The 23,372-nt window shown below is 37.2% G+C and overlaps 1 protein-coding gene and 1 pseudogene across 2 annotated transcripts in view; both read right to left on the bottom strand.

The window, feature by feature from the left end:
* LOC308253616 (melanoma inhibitory activity protein 2-like) overlaps positions 1-16,221 on the bottom strand; it is a 33,838-nt pseudogene extending 17,617 nt beyond the window's left edge. The window contains exon 1 of the transcript in view: positions 16,207-16,221. The product of the transcript in view is annotated as a melanoma inhibitory activity protein 2-like (transcript). The remainder of the gene's footprint in view (positions 1-16,206) is intronic.
* The window catches only part of MNAT1 (MNAT1 component of CDK activating kinase), a 233,046-nt gene that overhangs the window by 23,239 nt on the left and 186,435 nt on the right, over positions 1-23,372 (bottom strand). The gene's annotated exons all lie outside the window — the stretch shown is intronic.

Raw genomic sequence — 23,372 nt, forward strand, 5'->3', positions numbered from 1 at the left:
GTTGAGAACCACTGCTTTAGGGCATTATGGGGCAGAAAGGAAAGGGGACAAACTAGACCTATCACCCCCACTGTATCAGAGCTAGTTATGCTTTCATCTTTTGGGGTCCTAGAAAGATATATTTTTTAAATAGTCTGTTTCTTTTAAAAGTTTGAAAACTATTATAATATAGCTTTAGAATCAAACAGATATGGTGTTAAATCCTGACTACTTCCTCTTCTCTAACAGAGAAGTTCTGAAAAAGAGGTGGATATCAACTTGATGATATAATATCCCTGAGTTGAAGGTCAAAGTAGACACACCAGACAGATTGCAGGAGTAGCTTCTGGTAAAGGATAAGCCCTTCTGTGTCTAAGGATGGACAGAGGATCTAACAATGTGTACAAACAGACAAGTTTATAGTTGGGGCTAACTTTTGAGGGAATACATTCATACTTATATTTTCTTTGTGTAGTAGGTTAATAGGTTAGCTGCTGAGTCTGAAAGAGGGAATATAGGAGTAGAAGATTTGAGAAAGCCATTGTGGGAAAAGAGAGATAAACCAACCATGGGTTTGTGCAAAATGACTGCTGAGTGGCACCAAATATACTTAGTTGTATTATTTTCTCCAGCTGTACTCAGCAGAAACCATATAACAATTCATATAGTTAAAAAATATTTCCAATTACTCTTTGTATGTAAGTGTCATATACTAGCACAATATAATTAAAGTACTAAAATTACTCATGTGATCTTGATTCATAAAAAATAAAGTATCCTATATAATAAAGATGTAATATGCAAATGGTTGTTATGCCATGAAGTGTAACGACCAACCATGTAATGACCAGATCACAGATCAGCAGGAGGGTGGGGCAGCGAGCTACAAGCAGGTGGTGGAGAGCTACAGGAGGGAGCAGGGCAGCAAGCTATGGGCAGGGGGGTGGGGCGCGGGGGTGGAGGGAGCTAAAGGAGGGTGGGGCAGCGGGCGGAGAGCTACTGGAGGGCAGCAGTGAGCTACTGGCGAGCTACTGGCACACGGATTCGTGTGCAGGGGTACTAGTGTGCTTATAAAGGAACTAGAGGCACAGTGCACAAAATTCATGCACGGAGGGGGGGTGTCCCTCAGCCCAGCCTGCACCCTCTCCAATCTGGGACCCCTCAAGGGATGTCCCACTGCCCGTTTAGGCCCGATCCCGGTAGGATCGGGCCTAAACGGGCAGTGGGACATCCCTCTCACAATCCAGGAATGCTGGCTCCCAACTGCTCGCCTGCCTGCCTTCCTGATTGCCCCTAACCGCTTCTGCCTGCCAGCCTGATCACCCCCTAACCACTCCCCTGCCAGCCTGATTGATGCCTAACTGCTCCCCTGCCATCCTGATTGCCCCCAACTGCCCTCCCCTGCAGGCCTGGTCACCCCTAACTGCCCTTCCCTGCAGGCATGGTCACCCCTAACTGCCCTCCCCTGCAGGTCTGGTCCCCCCTCAACTGCCCTTCCCTGCAGGCCCGGTCGCCCCTAACTTTCCTCCTCTGCCGGCCTAATCGCCCCCAACTGCCCTCCCTTGCAGGCCTGGTCCCTCCCAACTGCCCTCCCCTGCTGGCTTGATCCCTCCCAACGGCCCTCCCCTCCTGGCCATCTTGTGGTGGCCATCTTGTGTCCACATGGGGGCAGCCATCTTTGACCACATGGGGGCAGCCATCTTGCATGTTGCAGTGATGGTCAATTTGCATATTACTCTTTTATTAGATAGGATTTTACAAAGCACCCCAATGGCTTAATGCCCTTCTTGTCTTGTGGTTACAGAGAATGACAAAAGATTTATTCAACCTCAGGTCTGGGCACATATTGTAAAGTGTTTCTTATAAGAAATCCATTTTGCATTGAAGTTTATTCCAAATAAAAACAAAGAATACACATAATGTTAGAATTCCTTCATATGGAGACTCCATCTTTTTCCTGACAAAGAGTTCTGGATAGAGGCCAACATACTGTACCTGGCTTCTCTCTTAAATAAGAAGTTTTTTCCATGACTCAGAAGATGGATTTTTTAAAAAGGAAATGCTACCTGTGTCTCTAGAAAACATTTCTGAACACAATAGGAGGCTATAGTTTTGGAAATATCCTTACACCTAAAGAAGTTTACCTTGCACAAGAAAGCACTGCTAAGACTTGATGAGTGAAAAGCACTTGGGCCCACATGATGATAGTAAGTGGTTCTTAGTAGCTTTGAAATTCTGATTAATGTCTTCATATTTGCTGCTTAATTGCACTGACTGAATTTTTCATTAGATGGTCAAATATTTTATTGGCTTTGGAAAACTGTTAAAAGTCATATTTACAGCAAGAATTTTCTAAACATTTATTTCCTCACAGTGAACAAAGACTTAACACTCCTTAATAGCTTTGTTTGCATGAAAACTCCTTCAATTCTCATTATTTACTTTCCTATGAATAGTTAAGACAATAAAATGGTTCTTATTACTAGCCAGAAAACCAGAGATAATTTCTCATAGAAAATTATTAGTTCTAGAAACCAAAATTGAAGTGTCTGGCTTATCAGAACTTGGACAATTTGCAGTTTTATAATTCTTATGGAATTTTATAATTCCTAAGGCATTAGGAGGAAATCAGCTTTTATGCTGGTATAAACCAATATATTTGCAAACTTATGTTGGCTAATTTGGGCAAACATTTTAGATACTACCTATAAACAAGAAACTAAAGATCTCATATTTAATGCTTAGCATAAAGAAAACAGAAAATTAAGAATGATCTCAAACACCCAGAAAACTGATGTACAGCATTTTAATCAATTTATGCTTTAATACTCTAGGTAATTGGCAATGCTTAAACTCAAATCTGATTACAAAAGAGTAAAAGGAATTTGACAATGTGAGTTTTCCCCTAGTTTGCTTCCTTTTCTTTCTTTGCTCAAGGGCAAGCATTTTAGTCTGCAGTGATGCAAAAAATATGCATGTTCTGCTGTAACCATAATTTGCTGACAAAATATGTAGAACAGAGAATAGGTTCAGAGCTTGCAGTTTAACTTATTTCTACTCCATGGTTTTGATGAGTCATATTTCAATGACAAAAGAAAATAAGCCATTGATAAGGTTCAGGTCAACAGATTATATAATCAGATTAACTATATACAAATGCTTTTCATGTTTCTATTCTTATTTGGTTTTCATGAAAACCCATTGAGGGAGGAAAGAGGGGAGGAAAGAAGATTAACCTCAATTTCTAAAGAGCAAGTCACAGCTCAGAGAAGTTAAATATGGCCAAGGTAACGTCACCTCCACTTACCAGGAGAGGGTAACAGAAACATGAGTAAGACTATCTAGAAAGTGATTACATATTGTGGTCAAGACAAAAATGAATTATAGATATGAATGAGGGACCAGAACATTAGGGAAATGGTAGAGAAAGCAGCTCCAAACTTCCATCCCTCCACAGAAACATTGAAAGTAAGTAAAAACTGTCAGAAACAACTTTGTCAAACTCTGAAAAACAGTTAAAGGTATAGCAACTAAGGGGAAGGCTAAATAAAGAAAAAAAGCTACTTAAAAATGGTAGGATACTTTTGTGGAATTGTTACTTGTCCTTGCCCCATACCCTCCCCAGCTCAGCAGCCCATCATCCCTGTGTTGGACCAGGACCCCTGGCTCCAGAGGAAACAGAGCAGATATTATAAGCAAATTATTGTGCTTGTCTGTTCTATTTTGTCTGAAGGCTACCTAAAGAAATGGCACAAGACACTCATCACTATCTGGGGAAAAGATACGGTGGAGAGATATAATAGACCACCTAAAGCCTGGGAGGAAATGCTGTGGAGAGAATATATAGTTTTTAAAAATGTACATGTAACACTCTCTTGGACAGAGCATATGGTAGGCCACAAAACAAGTCTTAAAACTGAAATCATACAAAGCATCCTCTCTGACCACAATGAAATGAAACTAGAAATTAAAAAAAAAAAGAGGAAAGAAGAAAATTCATGAATATGTGGAAATTAAACAATATACAATTAAACAAACCATGGGTCAAAGAAGAGATCAAAGAAAAAATTAGAAAATACTTAGTGATTAATGAAAATGAAAATACAACACACAAAACATGGGATACAGAGAAGGTGAACCTAAGAGAAAAGTTTATAGCACTTAATGCTTACATTAAGAAGACAGACCTCATCAATAACTTAATGTCATACCTTAAGGAATTAGAAAAAGAAGAGCAAACTAAATGGAAAACTAGCAAAAAGAAGGAAATAATAATGATTAGAATGAACATAAATGAAATAGAGAACAAAAAAGAATAAAGAAAATCAATTTTTAAAAACTTGGTAGTTTGGCTGCTATAAAAAAGAAGGAATTCTTACCATTTGCAGCAGCATGGATGGAACTGGAGAGCATTATGCTAAGTGAAATAAGCCAGGCAATGAAAGAAAAATACCACATGATCTCACTCATTTAGGGAAAATAAAGAACCCTATAACCTGATGAACAAAAAGATAGATATAGAGGCAGTAAAGCATCGAACAGACAGTCAAATTAGAGCGGGAAGGCTGGGGAGTGTTGGGAAGGGAGAGAAAGAGATCAACTGAAGGACTTGTATGCATGCATATAAGCACAACCAATGGACACAAGACACTGGGGGGGTGGGATGAGGGCATGCGACAGGGGGTAGGGGTTGCTGGGGGAAAGTCAATGGGGGAAAAAAAGGAGATATATGTACTACTATGTGTAATACTTGAAACAATAAAAAAAATTAAAATATATATATATATTTGGTAAAAAAGCAACTTGGTAGTTTGAAAAGATTAGCAAAATTGACAACCTTTAGCTAGATAGACAAAGAAAAAAAGACAAAAGATGATGAAAACTAAAAACTATCCTATATAATAAAAGGCTAATATGCAAATCGACCGAAAGGCAGAATGACCAGTCACTATGACATGCACTGACCACCAGGGGGCAAACGCTCAACACAGGAGCTGCCCTCTGGTAGTCAGTGCACTCCCACAGCGGGAGAGCTGCTCAGCCAGAAGCGAGGCTCACGGCTGGCGAGCACAGGGGCGGTGGCGGGAGCCTCTCCCACCTTCACAGCAGTCAGACATCCCCCAAGGGCTCCCGCACAGAGAGAGTGCAAGCCAGACTGAGGGGCCCCCCCGCCTCCAGTGCACAAATTTTGTGCACCAGGCCTCCAGTCTATAAATAATTATATGCCAACAAAGTAGATACCTAGATGATATGGACAATTCCTAGGAACACACAATTTATCTGAACTGATTCAAGTAGAAACAGAAAATCTCAAGAGACCTATAAAAACTAAGATATTATATCAGCAATCAAAAACTCTTCAGAAAATAAAAGTCCTGGAACAAGTTGCTTCATTGGTGAAGTCCACCAAACATTTAAAGAATTAGTATTAATCCTTTTCACACTCTTCGAAAAAATAAAAGGGGAGAGCAGGAAACACTTCCTAGCTTATTCCGTAAGACCAGTATTACCAATATCAAAGCTAAATAAAGGTTCACAAGAAAAGAAAATTACAGACCAATATTACTTATCATTAAAGATATAAAAATTCTCAACAAAACACTAGCAAACCAAATTCAACAGCATATCTGTGACCAAGTGGAATTTATCCCAGGAATGTCAGGGTGGTTTAACATTAGAAAATTAATCAATGTAATACACCACATTAATGGAATAAAGGAGGGGGAACACATGATCAGCTCAACTGACATAGAGAAAGCATTTGGCAAAATCCAACACCTTTTCATAATAAAAACACTAGACTAGAAATAGAACGAAACTTCTTCAACATGATTAAGAGCATTTACCAAAAATCCGAGGCCATACTCAATGGTGAAAGGTTAATCAAGAACAAAACCAGGATGCTATTCAACACTGTACTGAAAGTTCTAACAAGAACAGTCAGGCAAAAAAAAAAAAAAAAAAAAAAAAAAAGGAAGTAAGAAAGAAACAAAAGGCATCCAAATTAGAAAGAAGTAAACTATCTTTATTCACAGATTACGTGATCCTATATATTGAAAATCCCAAATAATTCACAAAAAGGCCACTAAAGTTAAACGAATTCAACAAAGCTACAGGGTACAAGATTAACACCCCAAAATCAGTTGTATTTGTATACATTAGTAACAAACGATCCAAAAAGAAAATTAAAACAATTCCATTTCTATTAGCTTCAAAAAGAATAAAATACCTAGGTATAAATTTGACAAAGGAGATGAAAGACTTGTACATTGAAGACTACAAAACACTGCTGAGAGAAATTAAAGACATACATACATACATATATACATACATACATACATATTCCATGTTCATGGATTAGAAGACTTAATGTTGTTAAGATATCTTATCAGTACTACCCAAAGACATCTACAGATTCAATGCAATTTATACAAAATTACAGCAGCATTTTTTGCAGAAATGGAAAAGTTGATCCTCAAATTCATAGGAAATTGCAAAAGGCCTCAATTAGCCACAACAACCTTGAAAAAAAAAACACAAAGTTGGAAGACTCGCATTTCACAATTTCAAAACTTACTGTTACTGTACAGTCACAGTGATCAAAATAATGTTGTGCTAACATAAGGAAAGAGACGTAACCCAATGAAACAGAACTGCGATTTCAGAAAGAAACACATCTATGGGCAATTGATTTGGAACAAGCGTTCAGTATCATTCAGTGGGTAAAGAATAATTTCTTCAACAAATATTGCTGAGATGACTGGATATCCACATGGAAAATAATGAGTTTGGACTTCTACATCATACCATATATAAAATTTCACTCAAAATGGGTTAATAATCTAAATATATGCACTAAAACCACAAAATTTTTAGAAGAAAAGGTATGGGTATATCTTAATGACCTTAGATTTGGCAACGGGTTCTTATAAATGACATTAAAACTATAAGAAACAAACAAAAAAAAGATAAATTGGACTTCATCAAAACTAAAATATTTGTGCATGAAAAGACATTATCAAAAAAAGTGAAAAGACAACCTAAAGAATGAGAGAAAAATTTGCATATTATATATCTAATAAGGGTCTAGTATTCAGAATATATAAGGAACTCTTACAACTCAATAACAAAAAGACAAACAACCTAACTAAAAAAAGTGGGCAAAGGATTTAATAGCTATTTCTCCAAAACAGTCATGCAAATAAATGGCCAACCAACATACAAGATGCTCAACATAATTAGGCACTAGGAAAATGCAAATCAAAACTAAATATGAGATTCCGTTTCACACACTCACTAGGATAACTATAATAAATTTTAAAAAGGAAAGTAAGTGTTGGCGAGGATGTGGAGAGATTAGAACCCTTGTACATTGCGAGTAGGAATGAAAAATGGTTCAGCTGCTGTGGAAAACAGTTTGGTTGTTCCTCAAAAAGTTAAATATACCCCATGACCCTGAAATTCCACCTCTCAGTATAAACTCCAAAGAACTAAAAAGTACTGAAATAAATACATGTAGAGGTAGGTTTACAGCAGCACTTTTCACAATAGCCAAAAGGCAGGAACAGCCCAAACATCCATCAATAAATGAATGTATATACAAACTGTGGTCTATCCATATGATATAATATTGTTGTCCACAGAAAGAAATGAAGTACTGATATTATGTGGATGAACATCAAAAATATCAAGAAAGAAGCCAGACATAAAAGGTCACAAATTGTCTGAGAGATAAACCCACAGAGACAGAAGGTAGAATGGTGGTAACCTACTTAATGGTAAGAGGTGTTTTTTGTTGTTGTTGTTTAAGAGTTTTACTTTGGAATGATGGAAATGTGTGGAACTAGACATTTTGAATGTACTAAATGCCAATGCATTTTTCACTGTAAAGTGGTTAATTTTGTTATGTAAATTTCACCTCAATAAATTATTAGAAAAAGAAAAAGTGAATGGCAGTCCATTTTCAGCCCAAATAAGGAGTTCAGGATACCCTCAACACATACCAGAACTTAAGACTGGAAATTACACATTTGTTTTTAAAAGTCACTACTATGGCCATGAAAACAAAAACCTTTAAGTAAAGCTTAAGAGATTCACCATCTCAGGGCACTGAACAGCAAGAACAAAAAAAAGAGGGTGGAAGGTGGGGGGATGGTAGGAAAAAAACTGACCGTTATAATTAGCTAAGTCCCAGTGAAAACCATGGGTGGGTTAAGAAAGCCCTACTGACCAGGCCGGAATGATCTGACTACACTGTCTTGGGTTTTGGATTGAGTAACAGTTAGGATTCCAACTAAAAACAGATGACACACTCTACTTAGGATAACCTGAGGAGGGTTTATTTACAAAAGGCCTATTTATGGAAGTGAAGATGTAGAGAAATAAAAGGATAGTTCAGTAACCCAGGTAGCAGCAGAAACACTGTCACTCTAAGCTAGAGAAACAAGTTTAGTTCTAACCTACCAACCCTCCTCAACACCAAGGCAAAAAAAAAGCGTTTAGAAAGGGTTGTCTTGAAAAGAGTGGTAGACACAGCCAGCATATGCCAACCATGTATGAAAATCAATACCTTTGTCTCACTCTCCTCCCTCTCTTTGATTTCCTGCTGAGGTTGCCCATTGTCGAGGATGTGGAGAGATTAGAACCCTTGTACATTGCAAGTAAACTCCAACCTGAAAACCAAAAGGCACAGGAGCCACTAATATAGTCCATACAAATCAGTATCTCAAGGTATAGAGCTGGGTAGAGAAGAAAGAAGAATGGATCTGAAGGAGCTAACAAAAGCTATCCATCACGAAAAGTATTCCAAAGTCCTATGTCCCATTCCCAGATCTTTAATCAAGAATTTCAAGGTATAGCCCTGGCTGGTTTGGCTCAGTGGATAGAGTGTCGGCCTGTGGACTGAAGGGTCCCAGGTTCAATTCCAGTCAAGGGCATGTACCTTGGTTGCGGGCACATCCCCAGTAGGGGGTGTGCAGGAAGCAGCTGATCGATGTTCCTAACTCTCTACCCTTCTTCCTTCCTCTCTGTAAAAAATTAATAAAAACATATATATTAAAAAAAAAAGAATTTCAAGGTATTAACTCAGTTCCAGAAAGACTTAGATAAATAATTCTGTTTACCTTGGATAGTGAGTGAATATTAGTCTTAGGAGAAGAAGTAAATTGAAACTACATTAGTAATATTTTTGTGTAACCTGTAATTACACAGATATATATAAAGGTTTTATAATTAATGAGGTTTGTATATATTGATTTTCTTTTAAAATGTTTGAACCACGTAAGGTAATCTGATTTCGTTAATTTTTAAGTCAGATTATTCTACTTACAGGAGTTTGAGTTCTTGGAAGATTTTGTTAGATTTGTAAATCAGCTTTACTGGAATTTGATGTTCCTTAAGAAATCAGACTTTTAAATTTGTAATTGAGAGTTTAAATTCAATTTCTGAGTTAATGAACTTAAGAAAAAGTGGTTCTTATTTTTTATAAAAATCACTTGATTCATAAATAAAATAAGGTCTGAAAATTAAGATTAAAAGCTTAAGGATAGTTAGGTTTATGGCTTTAATAAGTTATATAGTAATTTATACATCAATAATTGTGTAAATTCCTTCCAACACACAACAATGCAATATATATTCTATTTACAAGTGATATAAATAAAATCACACAAAAGATGAAAAAAAAAGATTTTCAAAAAGACCACATACATGGCAAATACTAATAAGAAGGCTAGTTGAACATATTGCTATAGTTTGTTTATAAGTTTAAAATAAGCCACTATAAATAGGAATAGAGAAGAAACATAAACAATAATAAAGGAGTAATCCTCTAAAAAGATTTAATAAATTTGCATGCACCTAAAAAGTAGCCCCAAAGCATATGAAGAAAAATAACTGTAGTATCTCTCTATATTAGTTTTTTATAGTGAGTCAGATAATTTCTTTTGAATAACCTGTCACTTATAAAATGTGACATTTTAATGAAAATTATAAAATAGTAAAGTTTTAAATTTACTTTTAAAGTAGAAAAAAAAGACAATCTCTTTTTCTTATAACGCATGGTATTACCTTCTAAATATATTTGAAATTAAACTTCCCAAAAATGTTCATGATCAATAAACTAGCCTCCCTTGCCTTCAGCTTTGCTACCTATACCACCCTGATCCATGACATCTATAAAGTGCTGTACTAACTATCCTTCTACAAGAATGTCTCATAAAGTTACCTCCCTACTTAACACCTTTTAATTAGTCTCCCACCATCTATAGTACAATAAAATCCAAATTCTTCAGCTTATCTATTTCTCCATTCTTATCTCCCAGTATCTCTTCTCCCTAACCCCTACCCTACCAATATTTTCTATTCTAGCATCAACAGTCTACTGGATCAGGCTTCTGAGCCTTCTCTTACACTTTTCTTTCTACTTAGAATGTTTTTCTCCTTCTAACTGTCTGGCAAATATCTAGTCATCCTTTGCACCCTAAAGACACCACATTTTGCAAAAGTTTTCTCAGATCAAATTTCCACTCTCCCTCCAAAACAAACATAATGACTGCCTCTTGTATGCTATTTCTGAATTTTATCCCACTTTCAACATAATTCTATTCTGCATTTTTCATATTTTAAGGGGTTTGTAAAATAAGCTTTATATTGGAAAATCCTTATGTCAGTTTATAGTTTTTATTTCTACTCTAATATAAAATGTTTAAGACTTGCTATAGTTATAAAACAAATGACAAGAAAAAGGAAAATAAATAAAGAGGTCACAAAAACAGTTTCAAGACTGGATACAATGAAAACAATACTAATGTCACTTATTAAATAGTGACAACATACTTTGATAGAAATAAGAACTAGGAGAGCTTTATATACTGAGTGACCAAAAAAGTGAAACTAAATACTTCTTACATTAATGATCTGACACTTTTTTAATGAATAAATGTTTCCTCAGATACTAGTATTCTACTTTTTACACTCTATCATTTTAGAAAAGAACATTTAAAATATACCCCTTTGATAAACAGGAACCCTTTTGCTAATCAATTTCAAGTGGAGTCAAGCATAATTAGAAAATAACATAGATACTTCATTATGCAATAAGAAAATAGCTTTCAATGCTTTTTAAAAAAATATCAGAAGCAAAAGGGATTCTTCATAACCTATATGGCAATAGATTTTTCATACAATATAATCAGAAATGTAAAATTAATTCTTAAAATTTACAAAGTTCTTATTTCTAAGAAATCTACAACATAGTAAGTCCTTCTTTTATCTACAAATCACTTCCATACTACAGGACTGTATAAACTGAAAGTCTTTGATGAGCAAGAGCACCTGGCTGACCATTTGTCATTTTCTCCAGAATAAGAGCCAGTTAACTGTCTACCTTCTCAACACCAAAATACAGAAAACATTCTACCTCCTTCAATAGTTAATACATTCTGCTTCACTCATATTTCTAGGTCCAAATCACCAGATGCGATAAATTATGAGCTAATCATAGAAATGCCAGAAACAACTGTAAGTAAGCATTTTAATAGTTGCAGGGAAAGCAAGGACACTGCAGTCCTAGCTAGAGATCAGTAAGAGATCATTCTATGTGCATAAGCTGTATGGATAACACTTTAGGATTCCATGATGCCCCAACTCCTATCCCCAAATGCAATTCCTTTAGAACTTTAAGCCTATCTGAATCTGTTCCAAAGTAGAAAGAATATACACTTTGAAGTTCTAGGTTTAAATCTTTTTTTCCAAAACTCTGTGGCTTTGGAAAGTTATTTAGCCTCTTTTAAAGCCCTGTCTCCTTTTCTATAAAATCATGACAATTTACCAATCAGAGGGTTGTTGTGCAATGAATTAATGTAACATAAATGCTTAATACAGTGTCTGGCAAAGAGTGGGTGTGTTCAATATTCCGTGTTAGCAGCTAGGACTGTATATGCTCAAAATTAGTTCTCTTTCTTAATTCCATCCTCTGAACCCCAATAGTACTCTGTATCTATTTTCTTATGCTTCTTACTTTCTACTTTGTCTTACAGATACTCATTTATATGACTGGTCTGTAAGCTCTGAGAGCAGAAACCATGTCTAATACGTATTTTAATTTTTCACAATGTCAAATACATCATGTACCCAAAAGTACACTCAACAATATTTTTAAATAAATTAAAAATATTGGAAAATAAAAGATACTATTCCATGATTAAAGGGAAAAACAGCAAGAAATCTGGAAGTTAATACAAAATAGTTTCCATTTCCTTCAACTAATGAAAAATTATTATCAGTAAGAATCAGAATGCCAACTTTTCATCAATGCCACATCTTAGTATAGTCTTGTACTTTATATAAAGTATTTCAATATCAATTATGTAATGTTTTGTGCGTGCTTTTTAAAGGCAATTGCCTGAAAAGTGACCACTGGCTACATAACACAAATGATCCTTCCTCTTCAAATATAGTCACTAGATATAGTCACCCTAATTGGCGAAGGAAGGAAAGAAGGAAGGAAGGGAGGAAGGGAGGGAGGGAGGAAGTTAGAAAGGAGAAAAACAACATTTACCTAGATGATTTCTGGGGTTCATTTAAAACTGTTAATTTTTCTGCAATATACAAGACGAATTATTAAGATTTAATAAACACCCAAGTTACAAACCAGAAGAACAGTATACAAGTTGGTTTTTCCAAATCAGTACTACACATTCTCTTTAAATCATACCCTAGTATTATTTAACACATATATTTTTTTGCTGTTATCAATGAGTACATAGTTAGAACATTTACCAGATGCTTTTCCTTTTAAAGATGCCTATCTAACTGCAGTGGGTGTGGAAGTAGAACTTGGTGGTGGTGGTGGTGGTGGTGGTGGTGATAGTGGTGAGGACAACAGTTACCATTGATTAAGGGCTTACTATGTGCCCAATATTGTACTAAACCCCTTAATACTTTATCTCATTGTTCCACACAACAGCCCTACAAAGTAGGTATTACATTTCTCCATTTAAGATGTGAGGAAACTAAAGCTTAGAGAGGATAAGCCATTTGTGAAATGTTATACAACTAATATGTGATGGAGTAAGTTTTAGAACCTACAAAGCATGACAACTCCATAGCTTCCCTCACATTTATGCCTTAATTTTACCATCTAAAATACAAAAATAAAAATAAAAATAAAAATAACTAATCAACAAATACAGATGTACTCAGGTACAGAAAATTCTACTTTATCAGAATCCCTTCCAGGAAGAGCACTATTTGTATTTGTTTGTACTCTTTATTTGTTTCGAAGGAAACCCTTGATAATCTGGGGAAGGTGAAATACCCTGCTCCTCCTAATAACACTTAAATGTGGGAGAAATTGCCCTCCATGAGATAAGGGAAGGAATTTCTTTAAGTTACTAAAAAGAGGAAAGAAAAAGGGGGAGAGATGGGAGAGAGAAGAGGTGAAATGCAAACAAAGTGACACAATACTGTAGTTGCAGGTAGGTGATATGATCCCTCCTTTTGTAACCCTTAAGTCTTCAGGAAAATGTGAGCAGACTTGTGGAGAGTCCACAGAAATGACAAAGTTGTATATCTAAGGGTATGACAAAGCTCTATATCTACAGGGTGAGAGAGAGCCTCTTAAAGGAATACCAAATCACAGAGGTAGAGCAGAGAGGTAAACAAGAGAAAGCAACAAAATTATGTGGAGGACTCTAGATGCCACTTAATTTTTTTAATCTTTATTGTTCAGATTATTACAGATGTTCATCTTTTTTTCCCCAAAGCTCCCCTCCACCTGGTTCCCACCCCACTCCAGGCATTCCTCGCACCCCCCACTGACATCGTCCATAGGTATAAGCTCTTTATCCAAGATCTTCTCACACCCCCCACAACACCTTCCCCCCGAGAATTGTCAGTCTGCTCCCTTTCCATGCCCCTGATTCTATTACTTTCACCAATCTGCTCTGTTCATCAGGTTTTTTATTCATTTGATTTTTAGGTTCACTTGTTGATAGATATGTATTTGTTGTCACATTGTTGTTCATAATTTTTTATCTTTACCTTTTTCTTCTTCCTCCTCTTCTTAAAGAATACCCTTCAGCATTTCATATAATACTGGTTTGGTGGTGATGAACTCCTTTAGCTTTTTCCTGTCTGTGAAGATCTTTATCTGACCTTCAATTCTAAATGACAGCTTTGCTGGGTAGAGTAATCTTGCTTGTAGGTTCTTGCTATTCATCACTCTGTATATTTCTTGCCACTCCCTTCTGGCCTGCATAGTTTCTGTTGAGAAATCAGCTGACAGTCGTATGGGTACTCACTTGTAGGTAACTAACTATTTTTCTCTTGCTGCTTTTAAGATTCTCTTTGTCTTTTGTCCTTGGCATTTTAATTATGATGTGTCTTGGTATGGTCCTCTTTGAATTCCTCTTGTTTGGAGTTCTCTGCACTTCCTGGACTTGTAAGTCTATTTCTTTCACCAGGTAGGGGAAGTTTTCTGTCATTATTTCTTCAAATAGGTTTTCAGTATCTTGCTCTCTCTCTTCTTCTGGCACCCCCATAATTCGGATGTTGGTATGCTTGAAGTTGTCCCAGAGGCTTCTTACACTATCTTCATATTTTGGGATTCTTTTTGCTTTTTGCTTATCCGGTTGGGTGTTTTTTGCTTCTTCGTATTTCAAATCTTTGACTTGATTCTTGGGATCCTCTAGTCTGCTGTTGGATCTCTGTATATTATTCTTTATTTCAGTCAGTGTATGCTTAATTTCTGATTGGTCCTTTTTCATATCCTCAAAAGTCTCACCAAATTTCTCGGAGGTTTCTAGAAGATTCTTGAGTAACCTTATAACCATGGTTTTTAAACTCTATATCCAGTATTTTGCTTTCATCCATTTCTTTCATTTGTGACTTGTTTCGTTGTCTCCACATTTTGGCTGTTTCCTGTGTTTCTTTCTATGTACTGGGTAGCTGCTAAGTCTCCCTGAGTTGATAGAGGGGCCTTGTATGGTAGGTGTCCTATAGGGCCCAGTGGCTCAGCCTCCCCAGTCACCTGAGGCGGACGCTCTTGGTGCACTCCTTTGTGGACTGTGTGCACAGTCTTGTGGTAGTTAACCCTTGATTGCTGTTGGTATCACTGGGAGAAATTGACCTCCAGGTCAATTGGCTGTGATGACCAGCTGTACCTACACTGGAAGATGTTGCGCAGGAGACACCCTTATGGGGCAGGACTTGCTTCACTGGGGGTTTGGTGCTCACTGAGTCTGCCCCTTGAGTGTGTCTCTTATGGATGTGAAGAGTTGTAATCTGGTATGGTCTTACTCTGACCACTGGGTACACTGGCTCTTGGATCTCCAAGGAGGTGCAAGGTCAGCCACTGTTTGGGGCTGCCAAGCAGGAGCTACAGAGACATCTGCAGATTCCTCCTCTTTGTATGGGGTTTGAAAGTGCCCAGACGAGGCCCAGCTGTGAAGCAAGGCAGGCTACTGCTGCCAGGCCTTGGGCCTTCTTTTGGAAGCTCTGGGGCTCTCTGACCCAGCTGCAGTTTGACAGGTTTTAGGAGGAGAAAGGACAGGCCATTCATATGCAAAAGCCGATATGCACAGCTTGGGTGGGGTTGTAAAATGGGTGGGGCAGGGTATCTGGGAATCACCACAGCGGAGCAAACAGCAATGGCTGCCAGTCAGCATTGCACTGGAGAGGTCCCCAGGTCTCCGTGTCCCGCGACCTGGGCAGGAACAATGATCGCTGCAAGCACCTCTCAAAGAAAGCCACCCTCGCATTTCTGTCCCGATGCGACAGTCCAGTTTCTCCCCATATGTGTCTGGGTCCCCCAGAGTCTCGCCCAGACCGGGAGTTCAGAGCAAGCGGGAACTTGTATCTCCCTCCCAATTAAAAGAGCAGCACATCCAGGTGCCAGCACTTTCTGCACCTCCGCACCTCTTACCAGTCTCAATGTGCTTTCTTCACCTCTCTAGTTGTGGAACTTACACTCAGCCAGCTTTCCTGCGGTTCTGGGTGGTAGTTGTTCTGCCTTTTAGTTGTAATTTTGATGTGATTGTGAGTGGCAGCAAGTATAGGTGTTTACCTATGCCGCCATCTTGGTTCTCCCATTCTTTTTATTAAGTAACAAAGAAGGGCATATCTTTTCCTCCTATGACAACTAAAACTGTCATTAAATAAAAAAGTGGGGAATTAGTCATTCCTGTTCCTTCCCCTTTTTCCTTACATTGTTCCTTAAATTCTTACCTGTGATTTTGCCATGGTTTCATTAAGAGCCTGAATGTAATCATTGAAACAAAACTTTGTCTACTTAAAATATTAGAACACCATAGTAGTTTTCCTCAAAGATAAACTAAATCTTTATTTAAGTAATTAGAAAACAAATGCTTACACTTAACTAAATGCCAAAACTATGAGGAAAAATGGCAATACAACCATTTATCATTAATATGATAAATGGTTGTATTGCCATTGATCAAATTGGGGGTAGGGGAAGAAAGAAAAGGTAAGAAAACTCAACAGACCTAAAAACAGTATAATATTAATAAATTCTAAGGGAATAGACTTTCCATATAGCACTTTCATATTCTACCAGTCAGTATTCTAGGGCTTTACATATATTACCTCATTTAGTACTCAAAACAACCTTATAAGATAGGTGTTATTATGTCTATTTTATAAAGGAGAAATTGACACTGAATGATTAAGTAACTTATTTAGGATTATAACCAAGCAAGGACACAGTCAGGATTTAAACCTCAGCAATCTAACTCCAAAGACCCTCCTCACAACATCTGTACTGTACTACAACTTATTATTTACAAAGTAATTTACATGTCTTCAAAGATTTGTTTTTAAGATTACTGAAATAGCCCAGCTGCATGGCTCTGTGGTTGAGCATCAACCTATGAACCAGGAGGTCACAGTTCGATTTCGGTCAGGGCACAGGCTCGATCCCCAATAGGGGGCATGCAGGAGGCAGCTGGTCAGTGATTCTCTTTCATCATTGATGTTTATTTATTTATATATATATATATATCTTCCTTCCTCTCTGAAATCAATAAACACATATTTTTTAAAAGATTACTTACCAAATCAAATTTTCTAAAAATATAGGGCATGAAATTATGGTGCAAAATCATTAATATTTAGCTATTAGAAACGAGCATAACCTCTGACACATGGCTTTAAAAATGATAAATGTTAGCCCTGGCAAGGTAGCTCAGTTGGTTAGAGAGTTATCCCAATATACCAGGGTTGCATTTTTTAAATGATAAATGCTAGAGCATCACAGATAAGAAACAGTTAAATAATAACTCTATGGTATGCTTAACTGTCTTAGGAATTAATGTCAATAGTGCAGACTAAGATTCTTAAATAAGTGACATTAAATATGGGTATTACACCTATAGCACTTAACTGTTTTAAAGTAATGTCCTAAAAGGATAAACTAAAAGGAATCTAACACTTAAAAGAATACAAAGTAAAAAACAAATAGCTAAAATACATGAACATTCCACCTGTAGTATTTCCTTGAGCCATTTATTATTTAACCATATCTCTAAGAAAAGGGGGGGAAAGCCCAAAATTTCTAAAAATGGTAACTCCTTCTTAAAAACAAAATAAAACGCTAAACGACGTGAAATTAAGAGTTCTGAAATGCAATTAAATTTATGATGAACCAACATTGAACACCCATGGCATACTTTAAGGTTGTTGTAGTTTTGCAAGAAAAAAAAACAAAAAACAACACCACTAAATATAATTCTCTTAAAAAAGTATTTTTTTAATGAAACACATTTTAAGAAATAAAAATGAATAAGAAACTAATTTATCAGTCTAATTTTATGCTGCACTTAACGTAAGAAAAAAGGTAATAGAACTTAAATAAAACTTGTTTGAGAGAATCATTTGCCAAAATTAATAATAAATTCCTGCTGTCGTTGGGTGCTAAAGTATTAGTACTAAAAGAAAGTGCCTGCATGCTTTGGTAAGAAAACTTCATTTTTCCCATCTGCAACTGGAACCAATATCATGCCAATTTAAAAGTACCTGTCTTTTATAAAGCTACAAAGCAGGAAGTAGAAACGAAAAATGCAGTTGCATCCATAAAATGAAAGGGATCCTCTGTCATTATTTTTTTTTGTTTGATATCCTCAATCAAATAAGTTATGGAAAATAAAATAAAAAACAAATGGCAATTAAAAAAATCTACTGATCATCAGAAAGTAAAATTAACATAAAAATAACTAATACTGAGAGGTTCAACTTGTTTTAAAAAATAAAGCTGTGATTTTTAAACATTAAAGCAAACTTATACAAGTAGAAATACACCAAATGATTAAAAGAGATTTTGCCATTTAAAAAAATGTTTTAATTGATTTTTAGAGAGGAATAGAGAGGGAGAGAGAGAAACATCAATGCCAGAACGACACATGGAATGACTGCCTCCTACTGGAAATTGAGTCCATAATATGGGCATGTGCCCCTACCAGGAATTGAACCAGCAACAATTTGGTGCACCAGATGACCCTCAACCAACTTAGCCACGCTGGGTAGGGCCAGATTTTGCCATTTTAAAACATGATGGAGAATGGCTTTGGTCACTCAGTGAAGATGATACTGCTCCCCACAAATTAAGAAAACAAAAACAAAAGGAAAATGAGCAGGTGTGGAATGTCAACTTGATAAAATAAAATATTTTGTGTCACTGACTGTATTTCTTACAAAATTTACATATTTATAATCTCAGATTATCAACAAGCATAAAACCAAGTAAAATGACAAACCCAAAGATGGTCTTTGAAAGTTTTTGGTCTCCTCGGACAGATCACCAGCTGCCGAATGAAGAACAAGATAAAGAAAAAAAGAAAAAAAACTTTGCTTGTCTGGACAGGAAAGTCCAAAATACAAAGCAAAAATAAAGACATACTACATGGGGGTAGAAAATTGATAATCCTATATAATAAAAGGCTAATATGCAAATTGTCCCCTCGACCGGGAGTTCGACTGGGGGTTCAACCAGGGAGCGGGGCCGGCCCACCAACCTCCCGTGTCCCCTCCCGCTGGCCAGCCTGGCCTGATTAATTGGGGCAGGCTGACCAGACCCCATGCATGCACAAATTCATGCACCAGGCCTCTAGTTAAATATAAAATGGGTGAAAACTAATGACCTTATAATATGAAGTTTGGACTAGTAAAAATAAGTTTGAACATTCTAGAAATGGAAAATTTTAAATACAAGCTATCCTATGAACAAATAGCATGCTTAATTCCTAAAATCATTGAACAAAACATTTAAAATATTTAGATAGTGCTCACTTCAGCAGCACATACACTAAAATTGGAGCGATACAGAGAAGATTAGCATGGCCACAAGGATGACACACAAATTCATGAAGCATTCCATATTTTTTTAAAAAAATAAATCTAAAATAATAAAAGCGTAATATGCTAATTAGACCAGACATCCTTCCGAATGAAGCCGGGGCTACAAGGGAGGGAGGGAAACCCAGGTCCCGGGTGCCAGCTGGAGGCCGGAGGGAAGCCCAGGTCCCAGGTACCTGCCAGTGGCCAGAGGGATCCCAGGTCCCGGGTGCCAGCCGGTGGCCAGAGGGAAGCCCGGGTCCTGGGTGCCTGCCAGCAGCCAGAGGGAAGCCCCGGTTCTGGGTGCCAGAGGGAAGCCGGTGCCGGCAGCCAGGGGAAGGAAGGCCTACTCTTGCACGAATTTCATGCATCGGGCCTCTAGTAAATAAATAAAACATTTAGATACTTAGCTGTTTATCTAATAAAAATAAATAATTCACCATTATTTTTTAAAACTGATTTTGGGAGTGTTAAAAAATCTTTTACCTTGACAACTATGCAATTCTTCTCAGACACCAACTGCACAACTATTATGAACATTAAGGGTTTCTGCATATTAAATGAACAAGTTAGGTCTAAGATATTTATCTCTAGACAGCTTTCTAAAATAAAAGGACACTAAGACAAAAATTGGAGAAATATCATGAATACAAATATCATGAACAGCATTAAGTTGCCGCCCCCCCCCCCCCCGCCCCCAATGCTGCAATGGGCTTTATTATGACAGAAGTTTTTACTCTCTACCTACTTTGGTCCCACCCAGCAGCTGTGGCAAGTGGTGATGGTGAATCAGAAGGAAGTGGCAGCTGCACATACTCTTCTGGCAGCAGAATAAATGTGGTCCTTGTCCCCCACTGACTTTTCTTCCTGCCCCCACACAGTAGACAAGAGTGAGCAGGGAGAAAGAAAGCCTGAAGCAGCTGCCTTAATCATTCAGATGCTTGCTGCAGCTCTCACTGTCATATTCTGTAGGCCATGAAAAACTTTGAAAGGAGGCCTTCTCCCTCTGAAAGTCATCATAATTGTCCAGACATTCAAGCCAAAAACCATGGCATTTTCCTAGACCCGTGGTCGGCAAACTGCGGCTCGCAAGCCACATGCGGCTCTTTGGCCCCTTGAGTGTGGCTCTTCCACAAAATACCACAGCCTGGGTGAGTCTATTTTGAAGAAGTGGCGTTAGAAGAAGTTTAAGTTTAAAAATTTGGCTCTCAAAAGAAATTTTAATCGTTGTACTGTTGATATTTGGCTCTGTTGACTAATGAGTTTGCCAACCACTGTCCTAGACTATTCTTTACTTGCATGTGAAGTTAGTTGTCAAGTCCTACTAATTCTGTCCCTTAAATCTCAAATTCATTCTCTTAACTCCATCCTCACTTTTCAGATGTCTCTGTTTTTGGCTCTCTCTATTTTTTTCCAGCCTACTCAAATACATCCTCCACATTGCTGCCTTCAGAAGTATTTTTCTAAAATGTAAATCTGAGTATGTCACCTATTAAAAGTTCTTCAACAGCTCCCTGTAACTCAAAATGCATGGTCCAGAGTCCAGCTATAAGGAAAAATGGTTTTTCTACCTTGATTTAAGACACACAGAAATAAAAGGGGAAAACGTGTTTCATCCCAAATAGTTAATATGGCAAATAAGACTCTTCATTATCTGGACTCCAACTAGTTTCTTGCCCCTCTGTTACAACCCCTTTACACTAGCCAGACTGAACTACTTATATTTCCACCATGCTCTTTCAAATCTCTCTCCTTCTTGTCTTTGTATGCACTACAGGTTCAAATTTGTCCTTTAAAATGGAGATGGAATTCCATCATCTCCACAAAGTCTTCCTTGACAGTCTCCCATATAATGGTATGCTTGCTTACATAAAAGGCTCCTTTTCCAGATGTCAGCTCTTGAAGGAGGAACCATGGGTGACTGATGTTCATAACTTTAGTACCCAGCAGGATTACATTTAATATACTTCAGGAGGAAGAAGAATCTTGGCATTTGGCACTCTCATACCTCTTTCTGCTATGCCTAAGTGGTCTTCTGTTTAAAAGGTCATTTCAGAACATCTGTGCTTTCAAGACACTTTGGGATGAGATGGGATATGATGCATTGAATGGAAAAACTTAAAATGAATAAGAGATGTTTCCATATTTAGAAGAATTTACAGACTACTGGGGGAAAAAGACCAAAAAATATAAAGAAGAAAGGTAAGTCTTTAGTAACAAGGATTTTGAAGGAGGATGTCTTCTTAAGCAAATACTCTGGAATTAACTGATGACAGTATTTGTAACACAGCCAAAACTAAACACTGCATCAATGACCTCTAATTTTTGACCTGGAAAGGTAATTAAGGGAGCCAGTTTTGCTTTACCAAGACATGTTATATTTTTCTGACCTTTGAATACAAAGATTTTGGGTTTGAAGACTGAAACAAAATTTAGACTTCTTGACATTAGAAATTTAGGTGTTTGCTTATTTTGAGGTTGAAAGAGGGTGGTTCCTGTCAAAATGTTTCCTTGCTAAGGATCTTGGATCTAAAACAGTAAAAATAAATATTTTTTAAAGATTTAATTATAAATTGACAGAAAAGATGTGACATGTTTCCTTATAGTTATCACATTTAAAATTAAACATTCCTCAAACATAATACACACCACTGTCTAACACTCACTATTCCAGATAGGTTCAAAGCTAAAAATGTAATTCAGGAAAAGACAACATTCCTCAGATCAAAGAAAATTCAGGACTCAATAATCACATAACTTTGCTTATAGTGAGAATTACTGGGGATAATATGTAAAACACATGCCTTTTTAAAGGGAATTCAACCAAGGAAGTGAGGAGATAGAAGAAGAGGGCTAGCTAGTCAGAGGCTGGGACCAACGGCGGGGGCAGGGTGGAAATAGAACTGGGGAACCTAACTAACCCGGAGAAAGTTGCTAAGGCGACCCAGCTGGGGAGAAAGAAGGGTACACACAGGAGGCGTCAGCTTTAAAATGTACGGATGTTGACCAGCCAGTGTGGCTCATTGACTGAACATCGACCTATGAACCATAAGATCACAGTTCAACTTCTGGTCAGGGCACATGCCCAGGTTATGGACTTGATCCCCAGAATGTGATGTACAGAAGGCATCCAATCAATGATTCTCTCTCACCATTGATGTTTCTATCTCTCTCTCCCTCTCCCTCCCTCTCTGAAATCAGTAAAAATGTATTTTAAAAATAAATAAAAAATTAAATAAATTAGTACATAAATAAATAAAATGTATGGATGTTGTTAAGACAGGCAGTTTGCAGATAACCAATCACAAGGCAGAGAGGCATATAATCAATCCCAAGGATGTTGCTAAGCCAGAATTCTTTTAAATGACCTATCAGGAGCTAGCAAAGCATATATCCATCCCTAGACAAAACAGCATGCTCTCTTCTTCTCTCTCTGGCACACTGGGTTCCTGGCTCTCCTATGGCAGGAGATATGCTCCCCTGCGCCCACATGGCTTATGGCTATGTGGGACTCCACACATGGACTAACGGACTTCATAATTAGCTTGGATACTGAACTACACCCGGCTGCAACATGGAACCGACTCTAGACACTGGCCTGCTTTTGGAACCCCAGGTGTACCTTTTCCAGGACTGGCTTCTCTCAATAAACTTTGCTTCCGCTAACCGTTTGTGTCTGCAAATTTTTGTCTGCAAGACAACAAACTCAGACCCGACCACCACATTTTGGTTTCAAAATGATATTATTTTCAATAAATAGTATTGGAACAGTTGGGTATCTATGTGCAAAAAAGATGAACTTGGATCTATATATCACACAATACACAAAAATTAACTAGACATATATCAGATACCTAAATGTAGGAGTTAAAACTATAAAACTTATAAAGGAAAACAGCAGGAAATCTTCATGGTCTTCAGTTAGGCAAAGGTGTGTCAGATACAACACACAATGAAAGAAAAAAATTGGTAAGGTGAACTTCATCAAAATTCAATCTATACTTTAATGGACACCATCAAAAAATGAAAAGATAAACCACACTTGG

Source organism: Plecotus auritus (assembly GCF_963455305.1).
Source record: "Plecotus auritus genome assembly, chromosome: 1".
NCBI classification, from domain to species: Eukaryota; Metazoa; Chordata; class Mammalia; order Chiroptera; family Vespertilionidae; genus Plecotus; species Plecotus auritus.